The following is a 23901-nucleotide window of genomic DNA, read 5'->3' as shown; positions in this document are numbered from 1 at the left end:
TTAGGCCCATACAGGTGTTTTGGAAATAGTCAGAAGCAATCTTGGTGCCTCATAAAAGCTGCTGTGTTTATTTAATTGTCTTTACATAGGAGCTTCTAGTCAGAGCGGTGTGGAAATTTTCACACATGGAGCAGTCTCAGACAAAAATGTGGCATTGTGCGTAATGCAAGGAAAAATGTCTTTTCACCTGATTTGACAGCATGAAATCTGTTGTAAGTGAAAGTGCATCTGAAAGATTAAATTGGGGAGGAGATGCTAAAATCAAAATGTAGACTTGCCTGCATGAGGGATTAGCCCTAATTTCAGCCACTGATGCCCAGCAACCAACATAGTGGCATTGGCCCAAATCCCTAGCACAGACAAGGAAACAGGTGATTTGTGCTGGTTTCAAACAGAGATGAGTTCAACTAATGCAATTTGCAGCTTACATGCCTACATGGGTGGTAAGTGAAGCAGTAGCCTGTGGCCCCACCCATACTCCACCCCTGCTCTGCCGCTCCCCCACTGCCTCCTTCTTCTCGTCCATTCCCCTCTCATACTCACCCTTTCTAGCCAAATCCCTGAACCCAAATGTAGCAGGGGGAGGGAGTTGCGGTGTGGGAGGAGGCTCCAATGTGGGGCAAGGGGCTGGGGTGCAGGCTTCAGCCAGGTGATGCTTACCTGAAACAGCACCCAGTCAGCAGTGCAGGGGAATTAAGGCAGGCTCTCTGCCTGCCCTGACTCTGAATTTCTCTGGGAAGTGGCTGTCATGTCCAGCCCTTAGGCAGAGTGGCCAGGCAGCTCTGCATGGTGTGCATTGCCCACCTCACAGGCACTGCCCCTGCAGCTCCCATTGGCTGCAGTTCCTAGGCAATGAAAGCTGCAGAGCTGGCCCTGGGAGTGGGGGTCATACATAGAGCTTCCCTGACTTCTCTTTGCCTAGGGGCCCTAAGGACATGCAGGGGCTTCCAACCTGCAGCATGGCAAATTGCCACAGGAAGATCCACCCCTGTCTGAAATAAACAGAAAAGCACTGCTCCATGTCACAAACAGGAAATGCAGGTAGGTGTCAAAGCTGCAAACAAATATACAGGAAAATTCCTGTGGAGTGCAACAGGAACGTATGACACTGGCAGGCCAGATGCCAGCTCTTGTTGTCAAGATTGTCAGTTCTTAGCTAAAGCCTGCAATATCATAGCTGGAGACCAGACCAGTACACTTGTATGTTAGTTTTGCTCAAAACAGGTATTAGTCATAAGAATGCATTTAATGTTTAGACTATGAAATGCTTGTAAATTGCTGCACTAATCTCCCTTGTGTTCTTGTGTGTTGTGTGTTTGTGTTTCATGAAAATATGTAAATTTTGCTTTATAACTTTGAAAATGTTTGTTTTAGACTTGTGAACCCAGACACAAGAATCATCCAAAAGGACTAACAAAATCAGATGGACCATCAAGGAATATCACAATACAAAGGATTGGTTAGTGGTCCTATCGCATTTTCCTGTGAGTTTATTTCTTTCTTTCATCCTGTGGGCTTGGAAGCTGAAAGGAAATAAACTCTCAGGAAAATTTCCCATCACTTTCTTTGCTGTTTGAACTCCAAGGCCAAGATCTCTAAGTGTTGCCCCTTCGTCCATGCTGAAAGACACTTTGAATTGACAGATCACTCCAACGGCGTCACTCTTAGGATTTAGATAACTTATTTGGACCTGTATGTGCACTTACTTTAGCCTGTAAAACACTCGTGTCTTTGTCCTTCTTAATATACTTCTATACTAGTTTATTACAGGAACAGCTAGAGGCATCTGAGACTCCATGGTAAGACTATTATAGTGATCCAGGAGTTTACATTTGTTACTGACATTGTGAAATCTAATTATAGCATTTTCCTCAGTTTGGAGCGTCTGTCCTGATTTTGTCTGGCCTGAGGTAGCAGGAATTCATGGCCATGAGCCGCTGCAGACAGTGTGAAGCCTCTGGTTTCTCTACAAATTACTCTAGAAACCTATTGAATGTAATAGAGTGATGGCTATTCTACAGGGAATTTTAAGCCATGCTATAGAGTACAGTATGCAGCTAACAAATCTACTTCCACACTCCCTTATTTCTCTGTGTGATGAGAGCCTTCTCCCCTGCGCTAAGTTTAGAGAGAGAGAGAGACATACACCCTGGGTTAGGTTTAGAGAGAGAGAGACCATTTTTTACAACTGGATTTGCAAGAGGGTCCTCTTTCTCATTAATCATCTCTGATATGCCAATCTCATCAGAGACATTTGTGCTCTGTAGCGCTGTTTAGCCTCAGTCTGTGGGAGAAAAGGAGTCCTTGAACCAGGCTGGGCTGTAATGAGAAACATGTAATAAAAGAGACATCTTCCTTTCTGATCTGTCCCCAGATTCATTAAGAAACTAAGGGACTGTCTCTTACTCCAGGTCTATGGCACAGTGGGGCCCCAATCTCAATAGGGTGCTATTGGAATAGAAATAGCTAATAAAATTTACTTTCATATTTAGTATGAAAAAACAACATTTTCCCTCTTTTCCTGCTTGATCAGCTTGAATCTAAAAATCTATCAAGAATCAGCTCCTTTGATCTGTAGGCACTAACGCCATAGGAAAAAAATTAGTAGGTGCTCAGCACCTACCAGCCAGAGCTGTTTGTTTTGGTGGAGCTGCTGATCAGTTGTTTGGCAGCTGGGGTGGCACTTACATGTGGGGGGGCAGAGAGCTCGGTAAGAGGGGTTGAGGCAGGAGTGAGGACAGGACTTGAGGAGAGAGGGCAGGAAGAGGCAGAACAAGGTGGAGTGTCAGGGGAGGGAGCAGAGCAGAGATGGAAAGAGGTAGAGTGAGGATGGGGTTTCAGGGAAGGGATAGAGGGGCTTATTGAACCCTATAGAGCACTGATCTCTTTCATGATTAAAATGCCATCCTCCCACCCTGCAAAACACACCCATATATGCATAATGTCCCTTGAACATTTATTACATATAGCAAGCAAATGACAGAGATGATGTGGCCCATAGGAACATTTATACAGAGCCCCATACATGTGGCTTCATGTAAGGGACAGAAAAATTGAGGATAGTCAAGGAAGACATGTCAGTGAGGGTATGTCTACACTACCCTCCTAGTTCGAACTAGGAGGGTAATGTATGCATACCGCACTTGCTAATGAAGCCCGGGATTTGAATTTCCCGGGCTTCATTAGCATAAGCGGGGAGCCGCCATTTTTAAATCCCCGCTGCTTCGAACCCCGTGTAGCGCGGCTACACGGGGCTCGAACTAGGTAGTTCGGACTAGGGTCCTATTCCGAACTACCGTTACTCCTCGTTTCACGGGGTTCGAAGCAGCGGGGATTTAAAAATGGCGGCTCCCCGCTTATGCTAATGAAGCCCGGGAAATTCAAATCCCGGGCTTCATTAGCAAGTGCGGTATGCATACATTACCCTCCTAGTTCGAACTAGGAGGGTAGTGTAGACATACCCTCAGATACACAGAGCCAGACCATTGCTTTCTACATCTCTTAGACCAGTGGTTCCCAACCTTTTTCATACCAGATCAGGAAACCCATTCGCAATCTTTTGGCAGACCAGTAACATTATTTGCACATTCATTGTGTTAATTTTAAGAGGTCAAGTGTTATTTTACATTGCATCTGTATGCACACAATACTTGTTGTCATGGATCAGTTTGCAGATATCTACAACGCTAAAAAAAAATCTGTTAAAAGAATCCTTTCCTTCCTTATCTTAAGCCTATATATAGTTAACACCTATATAAACTTCATTTGAAATGTAATGCAAATGTCATGAGCTAGGCCTTTTGTTCCAGTATTCAAAAGCAGCCTAAAAGCTTTTAACCTGCCTGACATTTTGGCACTACCCTATACAGCCTGCCCCTCCCATCCCCCCAGCCCAGGAGAGGGTCCTATGTCTGCAGTCCAACCAGGCCAGCTGTGCTAAGACAGACAGTCTGCAGTCCAGGTGGGAGCAAGTTAAGACACCCAAATAAATGCTCCTCTGTCCCCATCTCACGGCATAGATGCCAGCACCCACCATCCCCATGCAATCTGCTCCCCCCTGAACGCAGCCAAGGAGAGAGTCCTAGGGCAGGGGTTCCCAAACTTTTTGACACGGGGACCAGTAAATCCATTCACGAGCTTTTGGAGGACCAGTAACATTCATTTGCATATTCATTAAGCAAATGATGAATATTCAAATAAGTTGTTTCTGGTCCTCCCAAAGCCCCCAGTGCCAGCATTAGCAAAGCTTTTGCTACAGTCACCCATAATATTCTTGCCAGCAAGTTAAGGGAATATGGATTGGATACATGAACTGTAAGATGGATAGAAAGCTGGCTAGACCAGGGGTTCCCAAACTTTTTACTTTAGTTGGAACCGGTTTTTTTTAGTACTGTTTTTTGCAGCTAAAAAATATAAATGCATAAAAAAAAGAATGAAAAATGAATAAATTGTCAGTGTTTCACCCGGCTGCATCCTCCACCCAGCCTGGGCCAGGGCTTAGGGGACCCGGTGCCGCATGAGCACTCCAGGAGGAGATTGGGGGTAGAGTATCTGTCTAGGAGGGAGGGTGCAAGGAAGGGTAGGGCTGCCAGGTGGCCGGTTTTGTACCGGACAGTCTGGTATTTGAAAGTTTTGTCCGGGAAAGAAATTGAGAAATTATCAGACATATAAAATGTCCGGTATTTTCTAATTGGGTAAGTTTAATTATAATTAGGTGGATCAGTCCTTAGCTGCGAACTGCTTGGCTGGTAGATGTGCTCATGCTGCGTAAGTGTGTCTACCTGCCAGGCAGTTCGCAACTACTCGAGGGAGAGTATGGGGGGGGGGGGCAAAATGGAATCCCCGGCCATACTCACTCGTCTGCCAGGGTCTACAGCAGTGGTCCCCAACCTTTTGAGGTTGTCGGGTGCCAGGGGGCGTGGCCGTTTGCCCACCGGGCGCCAGGGGGCGGGGACACTAGCGCGCCCGGGGGCGGGGCCCCCCCATAGCCGAGCGCCCGGGGCAGGGCCCCCTCCAAGAGCCGCGCGCCCGGGGCCAGCACTCCCCCCCTCCTGCCGAGTGCCGCGCGCACGGGGCCGGGACTCCCCCCCCCCCCCCGCCGAGTGCCGCGCGCACGGGGCCGGGACTCCCCCCCTCCCGCCGAGTGCCGCGCGCCCGGCGCTCCCCCCCCCTCCCGCCGAGTGCCGCGCGCCCGGGGCCGGGACTCCCCCCCTCCCGCCGAGTGCCGCGCGCCCGGCGCTCCTCCCCTCCCGCTGAGTGCCGCGCGCCCGGCGCTCCCCCCGCCAAGCGCACTCCCCCTGCAAGCGCCCGTGCGCCATGTGCCCAGGGCCAGGCCAGCCCCGAGCACCTGGCGGGCGCATTGAAATGCCCCCGCGGGCGCCATGGCACCTGCGGGCACCGTGTTGGGGACCACGGGTCTACAGGGTCTGCATGTGCCCAGGTCAGTCCTGCTCCCCTCCTGATCTCCCCAGTCCAGCCCTGCTGCCCCCGTCCAGCCCTGCTTCCAGTGGCTGGTTCCCTCTGTCCCCCACCAATCTCCCCCGGTCAGCCCCGCTCCCCCGACAACCCCCCCGACCAGCCCCGCTATCCCCATCCAGCCCTGCTTCTGGCAGCTGGTTCTCCTGTCCTTCTCCTTCTGATCTCCTCCAGCCAGCCCCCCCGGCTCCTGTCCAGCCCTGGTTCTGCTACCTCCAACTCTGCTTCCATCAGCTGCCTGCCCAGATCTCCGCGGGACAGCCCCACTGCCCCCAACCCTGTTTTCGCCGGCTGCCCACCCGCCTGCCTGGATCTCCGCGGGACAGCCCCGCTGCCCCCAACCCTGCTTCCTGGTGGCTGGTTCCCCCCTCCCCCCTCTCCTCCCAGCCTGCCCCACTGTGCTCCCCTCCCGGCAGCCATGCTGAGGACTGGTATTTTTTTCCTGCGGCCCAGTACCAGGCTGCAGCCCATAGTTTGGGAAACTCTGTCCTAGGGCTTCTGTGCTGAGACATACAGGGTTTGACTCTTGCTGCCTGCAGCACAGAGGGAAACAAGTTAAGACACCCCAAACTCCCCTCTCTCCCCACCTCACTGCACAGACACCAGCACTGCCCCCCGCATTTCCCCACCTACCCCATGCAGTCTGCTGCCTCTCTCCCAGACCAGGAAGCTAGGGGAGCATACTGGGTTTCCTCATAGGAAGCTGCAGGCAAACATAGCTGCTGTAATCAAACCTCTCCTCTCCCATACTTACTGCATGTTCCAAACTCCCCTCCCCTCTGGCCCCCTCTGTCCAAGACACATAGGCTATGTCTACACTGGCAGCTTCTTGTGCAAGAACAGCTGTTCTTGTGCAAAAACTTGCCGGCTGTCTACACTGCACGCACGTTCTTGCTCAAGTAAATTTACAGTATAGTCTTGTAAAACAGGGCTTCTTCCAGAAGTGTTATTCCTCTCCCCACGAGGAATAAGCCCTCTTGCGTAAGAGCTCTTCCAGAAGAAGGCAGTGTAGACAGGCAACATGAATTTCTTGTGCAAGAAGCCCCTATGGCTAAAATGGCCATCAGGGCATTCTTGCTCAAGAGAGCATCCACACTGCCATGGATGCACTTGCACAAAAGCACATCTCTTGTGCAAAAGCACATGGCAGCGTGGACACTCTCTTGTGGAAGATTTTTTGCACAAGAACTCTTCCGTAAAAGAGTTCTTGCACAAGAAGCTGCCAGTGTAGACGTAGCCATATAGTACTTCCTCCTTATGTCCCCTTCCTTACCAGCACGCCCAGCTCATTGTCTGGAGCAAGGAGCTTCTGCTGCTGCGTCAGTACCCCTCCCCAGCCAAGAAGCTCTCAACTAGCTGCTGTACAGCTTACAGGGGACTTAGATTCCTGCAGAGCCAATCATCAAGGCATGGGTGTGGCTTGGCAGTGTGCTGGCAGTTGGGAACCGCTGTTCTGACTGTAAACTCTTTGGGGACAAAGAATATGACTTGTTCTGTGTCTTGTAAAAAGCAATGAACATTTATCTGCAATGCTCTTCAAATGGTTAGCTTGACTGGACCATGTCTGAATGCAATTACTCAGGCAAAACCCCGCTGGATTCCATACAGTGTCCAATTCAGAATAAGGACTGGAAAAGGCCTTCAGGATGTAATGCATTAATAGTCATCTTGTAAAATGTAATGGGTCAGAGATTGATTAAAGCATCCACACTCCCTGGCTGGTAAGGTACTCGCATAGCTGTAGTTTGACTGCTATATTTGGGACAGGCCAACCACACTCATTCACATGCATGCTGAAGCCAGTGCCTTTAGCTCTTTCCCCCCCTTCAGTGGTACCAGGCTGGGAAGGGTAATGGGAGCACCCCACCTGCTTCTGGGGACCACTCCAGCACTGACTGCTGCAGCGATGTTCCTGTTCTGGTGCTGCTGTGGTCGCCTCTCTGTGGGGGCTGCTGCTGTCCAGGGAATGCCACATGCTGGGTGTGACATTTTCTGATTATAATAGGACCATACAAAATTACTGATGATATTGTTATAGCTGCAACAAATCCTGTGTCAAGCAGGACACAGGCAGAAAGGGTTAAACCATCCTAGGCCAAATGACCCGAGTCAACCTGTAGAGGTATGTGAGAAAAGTATGCAAATGGTAATTAAGGTAATTCAGTGCTAGCTACACTAGAGCTTTGAAATGTAATTCTAGTTATACGTATTTACTTATATCTTATAGATGCTAACCATGTAAAAAGGCATTTCCTGTCTCTCTCTATAGCTGTTGATTCAGAGATCAAAAAGAGAATATTAACATTTAGGTGAATCTTGGGTGAGCTAAAGTCACTGTCAAGATATCTCTTTAAAGTGTGTGATAAACTGCTAAATGGATACATTACCTTATGTTAATTACCTTATGTTTAATGACCATGAGGTAGTATCAAAAGACTATTGTTTTTCCCCAGGCTAAGAGGCTGCTGCAAATGTATGAAGAACCTTGAGTCCTGACCCTTTTTGTCTCCTATCTGCTTGGATGCTCCTGGGGAAAGCTGCAAGCCATAAGAAATGAGATCCCAGGATACGCTAATGCCCCTTTAATGAACATCGACTTAGGTTCTCAGATCTGATGGAGGTTTCATATTAGGGGAAACCTCGGTCATAAGGACTGAGGTCCCAGTTACTAGCAGAAGTCACCCTGGATATGGATTTTGGACCATAACCATGGATTAAATTCTAAAAGAACTTTTTGAATCTACAAGATCACCATCTCTGTTATGTAACTGAATCTCAAGAACTGAACTTAGTGTAAGTGGGGGAATGGTCCCGCTCTTGTGGGGAACTTTCCTGGCTTCTATACACCCCGGTGAAATGAACCAGCGAAAGGATCTGAGTCCCCGCTCCCACTTCCTTTACCCCACGGCTCCCTGATCCTGAGGGCTCCCCCTCCACTCTCCTGAGTAGCAGAGCCCTTGAAACCCCAACAAGGCTGGGCCCAGGTTTCCTGGGGCTTAATCCCTGACCTTGTAGTCACTAGGGGCAGGAGTTAGGGTGTCCCCACTCTGAGGTGCTCTCTTTACACTGCAGGCCTTCTTGGCCCAGTGATCGCTTCATAAGGTTCAAAGCAAATACAATTTATTAAACATCAACTGATTAAAGAGAATAGAATAAGAAACAATGAGAATGGTTAAATGAGAACACACAGCCCTGCTCTGTAGCACAGGGACATCAACACAGCAGTCTGCAGAGTGTAAGGACAGTTCACAGTCTCTTCCTTAGAAGCCCTGGATGTGCTGCAAGGGGCTGCAGGCTGGACACGCTTGCACTGGCAGTGACCACACAGCCTCAGTCTCTAAGTGGCCAGACCCCTCTCCCAGTCCAGAGCCTTTCCCCACACTTTGCAGGTCCCAGTAGCTCACCACATCCAGCTGCAGGCTGTGCTGCTTGGCCAGTTCCAGCTCCTTGTGTTGTTTCTCTGTTCCTTTTGGCTTTCTGAGCACTGCCAGTCTGCTGCTCAACACAGGGTCTGCACTGCTTGGCCTGTCTGTGTCTGGTTCTGTCGCTGTAGGACTTCTTCTTGTACTCCTCTTTCAGCTCTCTGTCTTTGCAGGACCTCTTCTGCACACAGCTTGTTTGTTCAGAGACAGAGCCAGAACAATCCCCACTTACAACCTGTCAGTCAGGCTGAGCTGGAGTGTTGACTGCTTTCCATTGTCTCTGGGGTCTGTCAGTCTCATGAACCCTTCCCCTTCTGAAGCTGGTAAACCAAAAAACTCCCACAGAGTTTTAGTAAGGGGTAACAGTCCCCTTACATTCCCCCTTGCTAGAATTCTACCACAGCCACAAAATTCACACCATATAAAAAACATTAACAATTAACAAAAACATTTCACATATTTAACATCTTATTTCTACTGGACATGCGGACACTCATTAAGCCATTACATAGGACCAATAACATAATCATCTCTAAGTTTAACAGGCAATACACCCTTATTAGTTCTCTGGGACCTTCTTACAACAGGTGGTTCATTACCCATATTTTCTATTTCCCTGTCTTCAGGTAATACTGGGTCAGCCTGAGGGATCTGGTCATCCTCGTTGTGGTCAGGGGTTGCTACCCTCTGCTCCCTTTGGTATTCAGTTTGTGGGACTAAAACCATTCCCCAACTCCTTTCAGTCTCTTCAGGCCGTCCTGATCTACGCCTCCTAGGATTCCTGACTGAACTAAAGGTGCAATGTTTTAGCTGGTCTCTATGAACCGTTCTCTCCTGACCTCCGCGTTCAGGTCGAATGGTGTAAACTGGTAGGTCAGGATTGTTATGAGCAACTACAATGTGGGGACTCGACTCCCATTTGTCCTGTATTTTATTACGCCCCCGGTGTCTATGATTACGAACTAGTACACGATCACCAGGCCTGATGAGAGCCCCCCTGGACTTGCGATCATAAGTCCTCTTCCTGCTTTGGGCTGCCTGTTTAGACGTACTGAGAGCAACTTCACAGGCTCTCTTCAGCCTGTCATGGTGACTTTTGACCCAGTCATCCAGATTGGTCACATCATCTTCCTCAGGGCCCTCTCTGTCCAGAATATCCAATGGCAACCTGGGATCTCTAGCAAACATGAGATAAAAAGGAGAATACCCTGTCGACGAATGGATGTGACTATTATAGGCCATCACCAGCTCAGGGAGATGCTCCTGCCAGGCTCGTTTCTTTTCCGGCGGGAGTGTTCTGAGCATGTCATGCATTGTCCGGTTAAACCTCTCGCACTGAGCATTTCCTTGTGGGTGATAGGGTGTTGTTCGGCTTTTGGCTATGCCATACAGTTTACACAATGCTGATATCACCCCTGACTCGAAATTCCTCCCCTGGTCTGAGTGTAACCGTGCTGGACAACCATAATACATAAACCAGTGTTTTAGGAGGGCTTCAGCCGTTGTCTGCGCTGTCTGGTTTCTAGTTGGAACTGCAACAGTGAGTCGGGTAAACATATCTGTGAGAACCAGTACGTTCTCAAACCCCTCTGAAGATTTCTCTAGCCGAGTGTAGTCCATTGCTAAGACCTCCATTGGGGCAGTCACGTTAGTGCAGGTCAAAGGGGCCCGAGTGGGCGGAAACACATCCTTGGCTAGGGCACACCGCTTGCACTGACGGATCCATGCTGTTACATCACTAGCCATTGTAGGCCAGTAATAGTTCTTCCTCATCACCTCAAGAGTGCTTCTGTCTCCAAAATGCCCTCCATGGTCATGCCTGGCTTCATAAACTTGTCGGCGAAGTGACACTGGCACCACTAACTGCCACACTTCTTCGCCATCACGAGGATGACAGATTACACGGAACAGCACTCCACAGTGCAACCTAAGTCGCTCCCACTGTCTGGTCAGCTTCTTAGACTGAGGGTATTTGGCCCCAAAGCTCCGGTCTGGCCTCATCCGGTTCATGACTGCCTCTAAGACTGGCCCAAGGTCCCCTTCTTTTTGCAGGGTGCGAATTTCTTCCCATGAATACCCTGAGATTATTGCATCCTCACCTTCTACCAGGTTTTGTGATACCTCTTTTACCATCACTTCACCCTCTTGCTTCGGAACCTCTAGCCACAAACAGGCCCGCACAACGTCTGCAGGAATGACCAGAAAGTCCTTTTCAAGGTCTTCACCCTCTTCTAATTCCTCTTCCAAAGGCAATCTAGACAGGGTGTCAGCACTGATATTCTGTCTTCCAGGTTTATACTGTACTTCAAAAGTGAACTCAGCAAGTTGGGCCACCCACCGGTGTTCAATCGCACCTAAGTTAGCAGTGGACAGGTATCGGAGAGGATTGTGGTCTGAGATCACAGTGAATTTAGAGTACATTAGATAATCCTTAAATTTTTCAGTAATAGCCCACTTCAAGGCCAGCAATTCTAGCTTAAAAGCACTGTAGTTTTTGTCATTTCTTTCTGACCTCCTCAGCCCTCGGCTTGCATATGCGATCACACGCTCAACCCCCTCCTGTTTCTGGCTGAGCACTGCACCCAGGCCATGTAGGCTTCCATCTGTTGTCACCATAAATGGCAGGCTAAAGTCAGGATATGCAAGCACAGGTGGTGTCATCAGCCGGTGTCTTAGTTCATCAAAAGCTGCCTGACAGGCATCATCCCATACAAAGCATTGATCCCTTTTCTTCCTTTCAGTTGGTTGGCCCACCAATCCATATAGTGGCGCAGCAATGTGTGCAAACTTTGGAACAAATCGTCTATAATAGCTCATGAAACCCAGAGCTTGTCGCACTTGTTTGGCATTCTTCGGGACTGGCCAGTTTTCCAGAGCCCTGGTCTTCTCCTCGTCTACCTGGATTCCATCCTTCGAAATCACATGGCCCAAAAATTTGACTCTCTCACGTAAGAGGCAGCACTTGCTTGGCTTCAACTTCAACCCATGTTCCTTCAGTCGTGTGAAGACTACATCCAGTTTTTCTATATGACTCTCGAAATCTTTGGAAAACACAATAACATCATCCAGGTATATTAGCAAAGTGTCTAGGATGTAATCTCCCAACACCCCTTCCATTAGTCTCTGGAACGTAGCAGGTGCATTGCACAAGCCGAATGGCATACGCGTCCATTCAAACAGCCCAAACGGAGTTGTCACTGCTGTCTTTTCCTGGTCCTGTTCTTCCATTGCAACCTGGAAATAGCCAGAAGTCAAATCAAGAGTTGAAAACACTCTGGCACTTCCTAACGCATCCAGGGACTCTTCCACCCGGGGTAGCGGGTAAGCATCCTTGTGTGTTACTTCATTCAATTTCCTGTAATCACAGCAGAATCGCACCCCACCATCCTTTTTTATTACAATCACTGCAGGCGATGCCCAGGGGCTGTGGCTTTCTTTAAGGACACCTTGAGCCACTAGGTCCAGGATGTGCCTTTTTACCTCCTGGAACACTTGTGGTGAAATCCGCCGGTGTCTCTGTTTTATTGGGACAGCATCTCCAGTGGGTATTCGGTGTGTCACTGTGGTGGTGTAACCAAAGTCTCGGTCATCCCTGGAAAAGACCTCTTGATGTTTCTCCAGTAGTGCCCGTAAACGGCCAGCCTGCATAGGGGTTAGCTGTTGGAGATCCACTTGGACTGGAATGAGTAACTCTCCATCAGGTGCCTCTTGAGGTGTAGTAACCTGTGCTCCCTTCTCCAACCTTGTCACTCGCAGCTCATCTCCCTTTTCTTCCAGGACTACTCCTCCTGGGGGTACTACTTCTTCGGGTCTGTGTACCTCTGCCACTCTAGTGCGAGGGTACAACTTTATGGCCTTCTTACTTGAGTTTAGCAGCCTGACTGGCACTTTTCCCTTGCTGGCATTAGCAAGTACGTTCGCAACCAGTAGTCCCTGAGGTAGACTGGCCCCTCGTGTTGGCTCAACAAGCACCCGGTATCCATTGAATCCGCTTAGTACCTGGCAGCGTCCATCAACAATCTTCTCACTCCAGGGAGGTATAACTACCTTCTGTCTCCCTGCCACCTTTACGTAGCCAATCTGTCCTGTGGGACCAGGAAAACATCCTTGTCTCTCCACTTGGGCCAGTACCCGCTTCAATGCAGCCTTCATCCTAGGCTCCCCATGCCGGTTCATTTCTTGGGTTCCTTCCCCCACTAATAGTAATTCTTTCAGCTCTCTTATTATATTCATCCCGAGAATTCCTGGTACTCTGTTCCCCATCAAAGTCTTTTCCAAAGCTGGATCCTTTAGGATAAAGATGCATTTTCCCGGGATTATCCGACCCATATACCCTACATCAGCTTCAAGGCACCCCACAACAGGGATAGCTAATCCATTAGCTGCTGTTAGCTGTACAAACCGGGTATTATGCATGGTCAGATCTCTCTCTTTTAAGTAGTTTTGGAAATATGATTCAGAAATAGTGGTGACTTCTGAGCCAGTGTCTATCAAACAGCGGGTCCTCACCCCTGCTATGGTTATTTCCACTGTCAAGCAGTCCCCAAAAGCTCGACCGCAGAAGTCATCAAATGCACTAGCATCATCAGGGTCCTTTCCCTTACTGCTGGCATGCTGCCCTTTTCCGAGGGACAGCCGTAGGAACCCTTCTGTCCCCGCTTGGCCTTCCCCTGATGTGCTACTCGATCTTGGTGTCTCTGGGATTTCAGACACTCGGGATTCCAGTCCCCTCTTCAGTGGACAATCTCGGCTAGTATGCCCTGGCCTTTCACAAGTATAACAAATGTACCTTCCCAGCTCATCCTTTAGTGGGGGCCTTCGGGACCCTGGGGTCCTGGGGTATTTTGGCCAAGTAGTGGAGGAGGTGGATTTTTCTTTCACCACCTCAGTCATTACTTTCAGCATCTCCCCCTGCTGGACTGCCAGTTTTTGGATAGCTTCACTTAAACTTTCCAATGTTAACTGTGTTTGGGGCAGGGCCTTTTCCCCAGTAGTTGCACTGACTAGGCCCCCACTCCGTGTTCGGGAGTTAGGCTTGCCGGTTTCTTCCAAAGGAGCCTCCTCTTCTTCTGACCACATAATGGCAGCCTGCATGAGTTCAGGGAACTTCTTTCCAGGCTCTCCCTTCAGCCTTCTCTTCATTTCACGGCGGAGGGAGTCATCCCGAAGCCCAAACACCATCTGTTCTTTCAGCGCCATATCTGCGTCTGAAACTCGTTGAGGGTCTCGCCGCTCCACTTTGCTCATTCTCTCCTGGAGTTCATAGGCATATGCCCGGATAGTTTCACCAGGCTCCTGCTTTCGCTCAAAGAACTCCTTTAGCCGAGTTCCAATAGGTACCTTGTCTCCATACACTTCTAGGAGGAGTTCAAATACCTTTTTCACATCTTTCTTGTCTGCCATTGCCATAAACTTTACTGTGGCCTTGGCCTGGCCCTTGAGGTGCTCCTCTATGAAATCCACATGATCTTCTTCAGGTATTCTTAGCACATGCAGAGCTGCCTTCACAGACTTCACCCACTCCTCTACCGTAATGTCTCCTGGCCTAGTTGGGAAGCCACCAAACTCTGCAACCTTCCGCTCCCGTGGGACATAAATAGTAGGGGGTTTCTTAGCTTCTGCTGCCTGTTGGTCTGATAATCTGCGCTGAAGTTCAGCAACTTGGATCTGTAGTTCTTCAATTCCAGCCATGGTTGTGCTCTCGACCAGGCCTGGCTGGTGCTACCAGAACTCAACAAATAAACCAATGGGGTGGACCCTTTGAATAGGATCCTGTTCGTGACGCCAATTATGTAAGCGGGGGAATGGTCCCGCTCTTGTGGGGAACTTTCCTGGCTTCTATACACCCCGGTGAAATGAACCAGCGAAAGGATCTGAGTCCCCGCTCCCACTTCCTTTACCCCACGGCTCCCTGATCCTGAGGGCTCCCCCTCCACTCTCCTGAGTAGCAGAGCCCTTGAAACCCCAACAAGGCTGGGCCCAGGTTTCCTGGGGCTTAATCCCTGACCTTGTAGTCACTAGGGGCAGGAGTTAGGGTGTCCCCACTCCGAGGTGCTCTCTTTACACTGCAGGCCTTCTTGGCCCAGTGATCGCTTCATAAGGTTCAAAGCAAATACAATTTATTAAACATCAACTGATTAAAGAGAATAGAATAAGAAACAATGAGAATGGTTAAATGAGAACACACAGCCCTGCTCTGTAGCACAGGGACATCAACACAGCAGTCTGCAGAGTGTAAGGACAGTTCACAGTCTCTTCCTTAGAAGCCCTGGATGTGCTGCAAGGGGCTGCAGGCTGGACACGCTTGCACTGGCAGTGACCACACAGCCTCAGTCTCTAAGTGGCCAGACCCCTCTCCCAGTCCAGAGCCTTTCCCCACACTTTGCAGGTCCCAGTAGCTCACCACATCCAGCTGCAGGCTGTGCTGCTTGGCCAGTTCCAGCTCCTTGTGTTGTTTCTCTGTTCCTTTTGGCTTTCTGAGCACTGCCAGTCTGCTGCTCAACGCAGGGTCTGCACTGCTTGGCCTGTCTGTGTCTGGTTCTGTCGCTGTAGGACTTCTTCTTGTACTCCTCTTTCAGCTCTCTGTCTTTGCAGGACCTCTTCTGCACACAGCTTGTTTGTTCAGAGACAGAGCCAGAACAATCCCCACTTACAACCTGTCAGTCAGGCTGAGCTGGAGTGTTGACTGCTTTCCATTGTCTCTGGGGTCTGTCAGTCTCATGAACCCTTCCCCTTCTGAAGCTGGTAAACCAAAAAACTCCCACAGAGTTTTAGTAAGGGGTAACAGTCCCCTTACATTAGGTCTGTATGCACACTGATCTCTCAACCAATGCTCTCTCTTTTTTCATTATTAATACATTTTAGTTTAGGTGCAGGCCCATATGTAGGAATTTCTGGGTGTCTGTGTCCTTTTTTGTAAATGTGGACTGGAAGGGTGTGAACACACCGTCCATGGTCCTGCAAGTAAGCATGGCCCAGATGGCTGGGGAAAGGCAGGGGCTGATGCCCCCACAGCAGGAGCAAGGCCCAGCCCTGTCCCCAGCTTCGCTCCTGAGGGAAAGGAGAGGGGAATCAGCCCCAGACTTCCGCCCACCAGCCAGAGCACACTTACTTGGAGGACCCCATGAGGGGTGCATTTGCACTCTTCGCACCCCTCCCCCCACATATACAGGCCTAGGAAGATCCCCAAACCCCAATCATACTAACACTAGTGTGACCCAAAGAGGTAAATTGTGGAGCTAGGTTCTGCCCAAGGAGCACTGCAGCCAGCTCTGACTCCCTGCAAGGCAAGAGGGGGCTGAAGCACACGCTGGCTGTGTCTAGACTGGCCAGTTTTTCCGGAAAAATCAGCCGCTTTTCCGGAAAAACTTGCCAGCTGTCTACACTGGCCACTTGAATTTCCACAAAAGCACTGACTTCCTACTGTAAGAAATCAGTGCTTCTTGCGGAAATACTATTCTGCTCCCCTTCAGACAAAAGTCCCTTTTGCGCAAAGCTTTTGCGCAAAAGGGCCTGTGTAGACAGCTCAGATTTATTTTCCTCAAAAAAGCCCCGATCGTGAAAATGGCGATCGGGGCTTTTTTGCGGAAAAGCGCGTCTAGATTGGCATGGACGCTTTTCCGCAAGAAGTGCTTTTGCGGAAGAGCATCCATGCCAATCTAGATGCTCTGTTCCAAAAATGCTTTTAACGGAAAAGTTTTCCGTTAAAAGCATTTCTGGAAAATCATGCCAATCGAGACGCAGTCGTTGTGTTTGTGTGATTGTTGGCTTCCCAGGTAGCTTGGCAGAGACCCGGAGCACTCATTACACAGGTGGGACTCACTCATTAGAATGCCACACTATCAACAGACAAAGCCCCCTTCCTGGAAGCATGTGAGGTTTAACTGGCTCCCACCTCTCACCTCTTTGGTGAGGGGAACCTGGGATCTCTGGCTGCCCATCAATCTTGGGCTGGTGCCTTGGGGAGAAAGCAGCCCACACAGGCCAGAAATTAGCTTCTGCCAGGCTGGGGACTGTTATAAGCTTGGCTTTTAGTTCAGGCCAGTTTCTAGGAGCTAGCTCAGGCCTTGGGTTGCAGGGTAGGACCACTGTCCTCATTTCAAAGCTGGGACAGCTGAGCCACTGGGGCTGTGGGCCTTGCCCAAGGCCACCAAGGAAGTCAGTGGCAGAGCTGGAAAGAGCCTTTGGGAATCCAGATGTTTCTGTTCTGACTATCAAACCCCATTTCCCTGCCAGAGCTAGGACTAGGACCCAGGAATCCGGCTCCCATCCCCCCTTGCTCTATTTAAACTCCACTCCCCTGGCAGCGCTAGGAATAGGCTCTGGCCATCCTAGCACCTCCTCCTTCAGGCTCTAACCAAAGATACCCTTAAGGTTGGGTAGTGAAGGACGTGGTCCCCTCCTGTTTCAGCATTAGCCAGGGATAGCTGCAGCCCCAGAAGGCCCAGGTAAAAACAGTCCATTAATGTCCCTGATGGAGGCAGCCCCTCTACCCCAAGGGAGAGAGGGAGGCTTCAGGTACAGAAATTCTGTTGTCCAGCTTCTGAGAATTTGACATGAAAACAGGGTGCTGGAACCAGCAGCAGGCAGCCAGGCTGTGCTGTGTAATGGCGCCTGTGTTGGCGGAGCAAAGCCATGGCCTTTGATTGCATTTCCCTTGTGGGGAGTGACTGGGAACCTGGCCCTTATCCCCTCTGTCAGGCAGCAAGTGTCTAGCGGTCAGAGTAGCGGAGTAGGAGTTGGGCCTCCTCGGCCTACGCGTAACACCAGCACTGTCTTGTTGTCATGGTCTTTAGCAGCTCTCTGCGGACCCAGTTGGCAGACTTCAGCACTCCCATTGGGAGCATTTGAAAAATCAGGCTGTTAGCCTCTGTGTGGCTCAATTTCCCCCTCTTTATAGCGGGGGTCGTGACGGCTCTCTCCCTTGTACAGTGCTTTGTAATCCTTAGGTGGGCACAATTGCTCTTTCCTCTGGTAAGGGATGGGTCCCTGAAATCCCCACAGGTAACAGGGTGCCCTTTTGAAAAAGCAGCGTCCCATGTGCATGGAATTCCCCCACAAGGCACAGACAGGGAATGTCCACATGGGCCACCCTGCCGTTTTGGGCACGCTAGCATAAGCAGGGGCTGCCGGTGTTTGTCCACCCACATGCAGCAGCTGGAGCCCAGTGGCAGGGAGCCCTACCCAAATCTCCATCCACCCTGCTGTGAGCTTCCTATGGGCCAGGCCTGGACCCCTGGACAATTGCCCTCTTTGCCTCCCTCCACCATTGGCAAGCCTGCCCCCAATCTATACCTACGAAGCTACTCCCTCTGGTTTGAGATAGCGTCGGACCAGTCCATTTGGCATCTGCAGCTCTCGTGCGGTTACAATGAGCTGCACAAGGACAGCCGAAGTAATTATAGACTTGGCAGGAGATGGCCAGCATCAACGCTGCAGTCTCATGTCTCCATAAACCATCCTGGGCAATGGGACCGACGGAATGTGCACGGGAACACATTTGCCATAGGGATGAGACATTTTCTAAAGCAGCAGCATATGGCGAAGCTCCTGCTCTTTTGATCTAGAAAGCAAAGTGTCCTCCTGTCATGTGCTCTTTCTTTTGAAGTTATTTGGCACTGGTGCATGTGTTGGCATCTTGCCTCCAGCAAGGCTTTGAGGAGCTCTCTCTTGGCCACTTTCTCTCTCTCCTCACTTTTTGGTTCCCTTTTCTTTCTATGACCTTTAATTCATAAAAGTTTCACTTGCCTCTGAGTCTTTGCTATCTCATGTGTCTGTGGTGTGCTGGAAAGATCCCCTCTGTGTTTACAACAAGGCCTTAGCAACACAGAGTCCATTCCAGTCTGTACATAGAACAGTGCATGCAGGGATTGTAATGGAAAAAAGAAAGCTTTGAACGGCTTCATCAATGGATCAAATCTAGATCAAGTTGGTACTGAAAGTTGTCACCCTCTCTCAGCTGTCTGGGGAGCACGCCAGCTATCTTTGCTGGTCTCAGTCCAAGTCCCAATAGACAGGCATTGCAGCACACACAAAAAACACCACGACTGCTCAACATTTGGCTGTCACAGCAGAGAAGTTCATGGGAATTGACCCACCCTCGCCTTCACAATCAATAGATCATCTCTCCGGACATCAGGGTCCAAGCAGTGTGGGCTGGCTTGCTATTCTTGGATAGGCAGATGACTCTAGCCTCCCTCGCTCTCAGTCTGGTCCCTTTCACTAAGAACCAGTACACACTGGGGCTGTGTCTACATTGGCACCCTTTTCCGGAAAAGGGATGCTAATGAGACAAGTCGGAATTGCAAATGCCGCGGGGGATTTAAATATCCCCTGCGATATTTGCATGAACATGGCTGCCGCTTTTTTCCGGCTCAGGGCTTTGCCGGAGAAAAGCGCCAGTCTAGACGGGATCTTTCGGAAAATAAAGCCTTTTCCGGAAGATCCCTTATTCCTCTTAAAATCAGGAATAAGGGATCTTCCGGAAAAGGCTTTATTTTCAGAAAGATCCCATCTACACTGGCGCTTTTCTCTGGCAAAGCCCCGAGCCGGAAAAAAGCGGCAGCCATGTTCATGCAAATATCGCGGGGGATATTTAAATCCCCCGCGGCATTTGCAATTCTGACTTGTCTCATTAGCATCCCTTTTCCGGAAAAGGGTGCCAATGTAGACACAGCCTGGGAGTGGGACAGAATCCATGAGGTGTCTTAGCTACCGGTGGAAGCAGCTTAGCCTGGCTAGGGAGCCAGTCAGCCTGCTGGCCCTTTATCTTTATCTCAAGCTTTCATGTGTTAATTAAAGGCTACCACTCATAAGTTCCATGAGTAACACTCAGGAAAGAGGCTGTTTTACGGGCTACTAATCCTGGTGGCCTTTTCACCTCTTTGTTTCCATCCTTCCACCTGTTTCTTTACTGTCTGTTTCCTTGCTGTGCTACTCAGTGACAAACAGTTCAGGCTACCTGTAGAGCCATGTTCCTTGTATGCTGAATAGCCCTTCCACTCCATCAAAAAAGACAGGCCCGGCTTTTGCACCTTGTTTCCTTGGGATGCCAGTTTGTCAGAGCTCTGCAGTCTGCACTCACCACTGGAACAGGGCTGCAACTGGCACCAAGCACTAGTAAAGGGCTGGGCAAGTTACTTAGGACATGGCTACGCTAGAGAGTCTACAGCAGCACAGCTGCAGTCATGCAGATGCGCTGCTCTAAGACAATGGGAGAGAGCTCTCTGATCCAGCCCTCTCTTCTACCAGCAACACTGTGCTGTCCAGGCCAGCGCTTGTGTTGGTGCAACATCTTATGAATAACTCAACTCCCCACCCCCCAAGTGACATACATTGTACTGACATTAACTGTAGTGTAGCCATTGCTTTAGTTCCCTTTCAGATAGCACATAACGGAAAATTGCTATTTCTGCCCCCACGCCACAGCTAGTGACAAGAGTGTAAATAACATGAGTCCATGCAGGACTAAGCTATAGTATATGGTATTGTCTCTGGAGCATTGCAAAAACAGCCACTTTGCAGCACTTAGGAGTTTTGTAACCCAGCAACACATTCATCTCAAGCTGCTCACAAGACAACACTCTAATTCGGCACAGTTTTCCTGTTCTGTCTCTGCCTTACCAGATTCTGTAGCTTAAACCTCTGAAACTATCCCAGACTTCTTCGGGTAGTCTCACTGTGATAGCCGCAGACCACTGGTGAGAACGGCTCAGGAGATTTCTCGCCAGAAGCAACCAAAAGAGCAAACTACAAGTTTTTAGGGGTAAGGGCAGGATTTTCCCATTCCCTTTGCTTTCCCAATGGCTCTGGAGTACTCAAAGCAGTACACCCCACAAACTCCTCACATGAGGCCTCTAAGCATCCTTGTGCTTTCTACTGCAAGTTGAAGTGAGAGTTCATCAGCTTCAAGTTTTTTTAGTGCTGTTGATCTCAAGCAGCCATTTGTCTACAAAGGAAGGTGCGAGCAAAAGGACAGGTATGCCTTCATTTGTGATTTTTCTAATTATGCTAATATATATGCAAATTAGATGCAACACTCAAGCATGTAGCAAACAGCAAGACCCTTTGGGTTGCAAAGTTTGTGCAATTCTGCATTAAACTGTGCCAGGCCTCTTTTCCTTCCCTTTCTTTCTTGTGCCACTATCACAACTCCTTCCTTGGGAATGAATCAAACAGCTTTCAATGCTCATTGTCTCTCCTCTGATAAAGGCACTTCAGTACCTACACCTCGCCTCCCATCTGTCAGCACTAGCTTGACCCCTTTCTAGTGCACTTGACACCCATATCACAAAAGCTCTTCTTGTTGGTTATAAGCTTGAATAAAATTATGAGTGCAAGTGCTCTAGTCACAGCCCACAGGGTCCAGACAACAAGGCCCAGCATTATTACTGAAAGACATGACGCTCACATTAAAAATGACTTGCTTTTCAAATCAGCTAACTGGCAATGAGTCAGTCTGAATGCAAGCATGTATAACAGAAGCTTAGGAGTGAATGCTCTGGCTTGAAATGTTCCTCTTTCATAAACTAAGGCGATCAAAGGGTGAAAGTATCAGAGGGGTAGCCGTGTTAGTCTGAATCTGCAAAAGTGGCGAGGAGTCCTGTGGCATCTTATAGACTAACCGAAGTGTTGGAACATAAGCTTTTGTGGGCAAAGACCCACTTCGTCAGATGCATGTGACGCAGTGGGTCTTTGCCCACGAAAGCTTATGCTCCAACACTTTGGTTAGTCTACAAGGTGCCACAGGACTCCTCGTCGCTTTTGCAAAGAGTGAAAGTGTCGCAGACCTGACAACTGATCAAAGAAAGTGAATGTGTCAAGTTCCTAGAACTGTTCATAAGGAACAGGAAAAGACCATCAGCCCCGAGAGGCCTGCCCATCCTCTGGCTCATTCCTCAATTTTCTCAGAAATTTTGGAAGGTGTGTCGTGATCTGGCCCACAGACTGCATCTGGCTGCCTGTGCTACTGAATTTCCAGGTGGTGGCTCAGGCAGCAGGATCCTATTTAAATGGTTCACGGCTCCCAGTCACGGTGCTATCCTGGCAGGAGCCAGAGCTGTGGACCTTTTAAATAGCCTCAGCAACCCCAGGAGGCTGCCAGCCAACATGGTAGCAGTGGGGCCAGGAGCCCATGAGCCCTTTGCTGTGTTTTTAATTCGAAGCCTCCAGCCCCACACAATACTGGGGGGTGGCTAGCCCAGCCCCTTTAATCCTAGGCCTTGCTCCTTCCAGGAGTGGAACCAGCCTGCGACCATGTACCAAAATTCAGTAAGTGCCCCCCTGCAAAAATTATTGCCCACCCCTGCTCTAGACCATGTCTCAGTCAGTGCAAGGGCTTATGGCACACAGTGAATGAGGCAGCACAGGGCGTACCAGACACTGAACAAGGCAGATACATTTTGAATGGCCTCATTCACATCCCATTCACTGGACACTGAAGGAAGCCAGCACCATAGGGCTCGTCTAGATTATGGGGAAGATTCGAAAGAGGATGTGCAAATTCAGCAGGAATTTGCATATCTCCTTCTGATCTCACTTTCGAAAGCAGAGCTTTTTTGAGGAAAAATGGCTTTTCGGAAAAGGGAGGGCGGTGCTGAAAAAAACCGCATCTAGATTACTTTCACTTTTGAAAGCTTTCGAAAGTGAGATAGGAAGAAGATTTGCAAATTCCCACTGAATTTGCATATCCTCTTTCAAATCTTCCCCATAGTCTAGACATAGCCTTACAGTAGTAAGACATGATTGAAGGCTGTGGTTGGCCCAGCCATGAGGGCTTAGGGGACTGGACCTGATGGTCTTTGGAGGTCCCTTCCAGTTTTAGGATTCTAGGATTCTACAACTCTGTGGTACAACTACAGTGCAAATAGTGACTGGAGACACATGGTACAGCTACAGTGCAAGTTGGAGATGGAGCTTTTAGCTCAAGGAGGCATCCGCATGCTGGTTTTAACCCAGGTAGGACATTGCACATCGAGTGTAGCTGCAAGCAAGGCTACCACTCAGAAGTTCCGCGAGTAACACTCAAGAAAGAGGCATTTTATGTGCTACTAATCCTGGTGGCCTTTTCATCTCTTTTCCCCCATCCTTCTACCTGGATGGATATATATCAGGGTGGCTAGTCCCTCACCCTTATTTCTGCACGCTAGCTCGATCAAAGCTTGTGAGGCAGGTATGTTTCCTTGAGCTGGAATTCACATCTCCAGCTCAAAGTGCTGACATGTCCAGAGTGCAGGCAATATAACCCAGGTCTGGTTGGGAGTGAGAAGGAAGCAGCTTACCAGTGACTTGTCCAGCCAGTTAAGGAGCATTGAGTTTCCCAGTCCTTTGCAGCTGGGCTGTGCATTCCTTGAAGTGTGTGTGCGTGTGGGTGGGGGGGAAGATAAGAAGTGGATCCTCAAGGATTCTCAGTGGGTGCAGAAGATGCACCCCATAAGGCAGTACACGTTTTATATAATCTTTGCCAGAGTGAGAGCACGCAACTCTCAGCACTCACCAGACCCAAGCTGCTTATCACACTCTTTTCTCAATGGGCTGCTTGAAAGAAGACATTAATCTTAAAAAACCCAAAGCAACCACAGAAATTATAACCTAGAAAGGGCAGGGTGCACACTCTAGAAGGAGCATACAGTAATGCTGGGCAGTCACCTGGAATTCACTTGGGAAAATAACATTTAAAGCCATGCCAGTTGGTGTAGTAATCTGAGTAGTGTAGGGTTGATGTGCTCTGTTAGGGCTTGTCTCTACTACAGGGTGGATCAACCTTGCAGTAATCGATTAATCGGTGCTCAATTTAGCAATTCCAGTAAAGATCCACTAAACTGATTGCCACTCTTCTGTCGACTCTGGTACTCCAGCAGAACAACATGAGTAAGGGGAGCCAACAGGAGAGATTTTTCTTTTGACCTCCCACCCACAGTGTGGACCTTGTGGTAAATCAATCTAAACCACATTGATTTGAGTTACATTATTCATTGCTTTGATTGACTTTTCCTTGTAGTGTAGA

The 23901-nt window shown here is 49.3% G+C and overlaps 1 long non-coding RNA gene across 1 annotated transcript; it reads left to right on the top strand.

Moving 5' to 3' along the window:
- The first annotated feature begins 538 nt into the window (after positions 1–538).
- LOC142826979 (uncharacterized) lies at positions 539–8124 on the top strand. The gene is made up of 3 exons (XR_012901291.1): positions 539–1041; positions 1771–1799; positions 7929–8124. It is a non-coding gene; the product is annotated as an uncharacterized LOC142826979 (long non-coding RNA).
- The last annotated feature ends 15777 nt before the right edge of the window (positions 8125–23901 follow it).

This window comes from Pelodiscus sinensis, chromosome 2, assembly GCF_049634645.1.
Source record: "Pelodiscus sinensis isolate JC-2024 chromosome 2, ASM4963464v1, whole genome shotgun sequence".
Classification (NCBI taxonomy): domain Eukaryota; kingdom Metazoa; phylum Chordata; order Testudines; family Trionychidae; genus Pelodiscus; species Pelodiscus sinensis.
The sequence above is the reverse complement of the archived record's forward strand: the minus strand, read 5'-3'. Positions and strand labels throughout refer to the sequence as shown.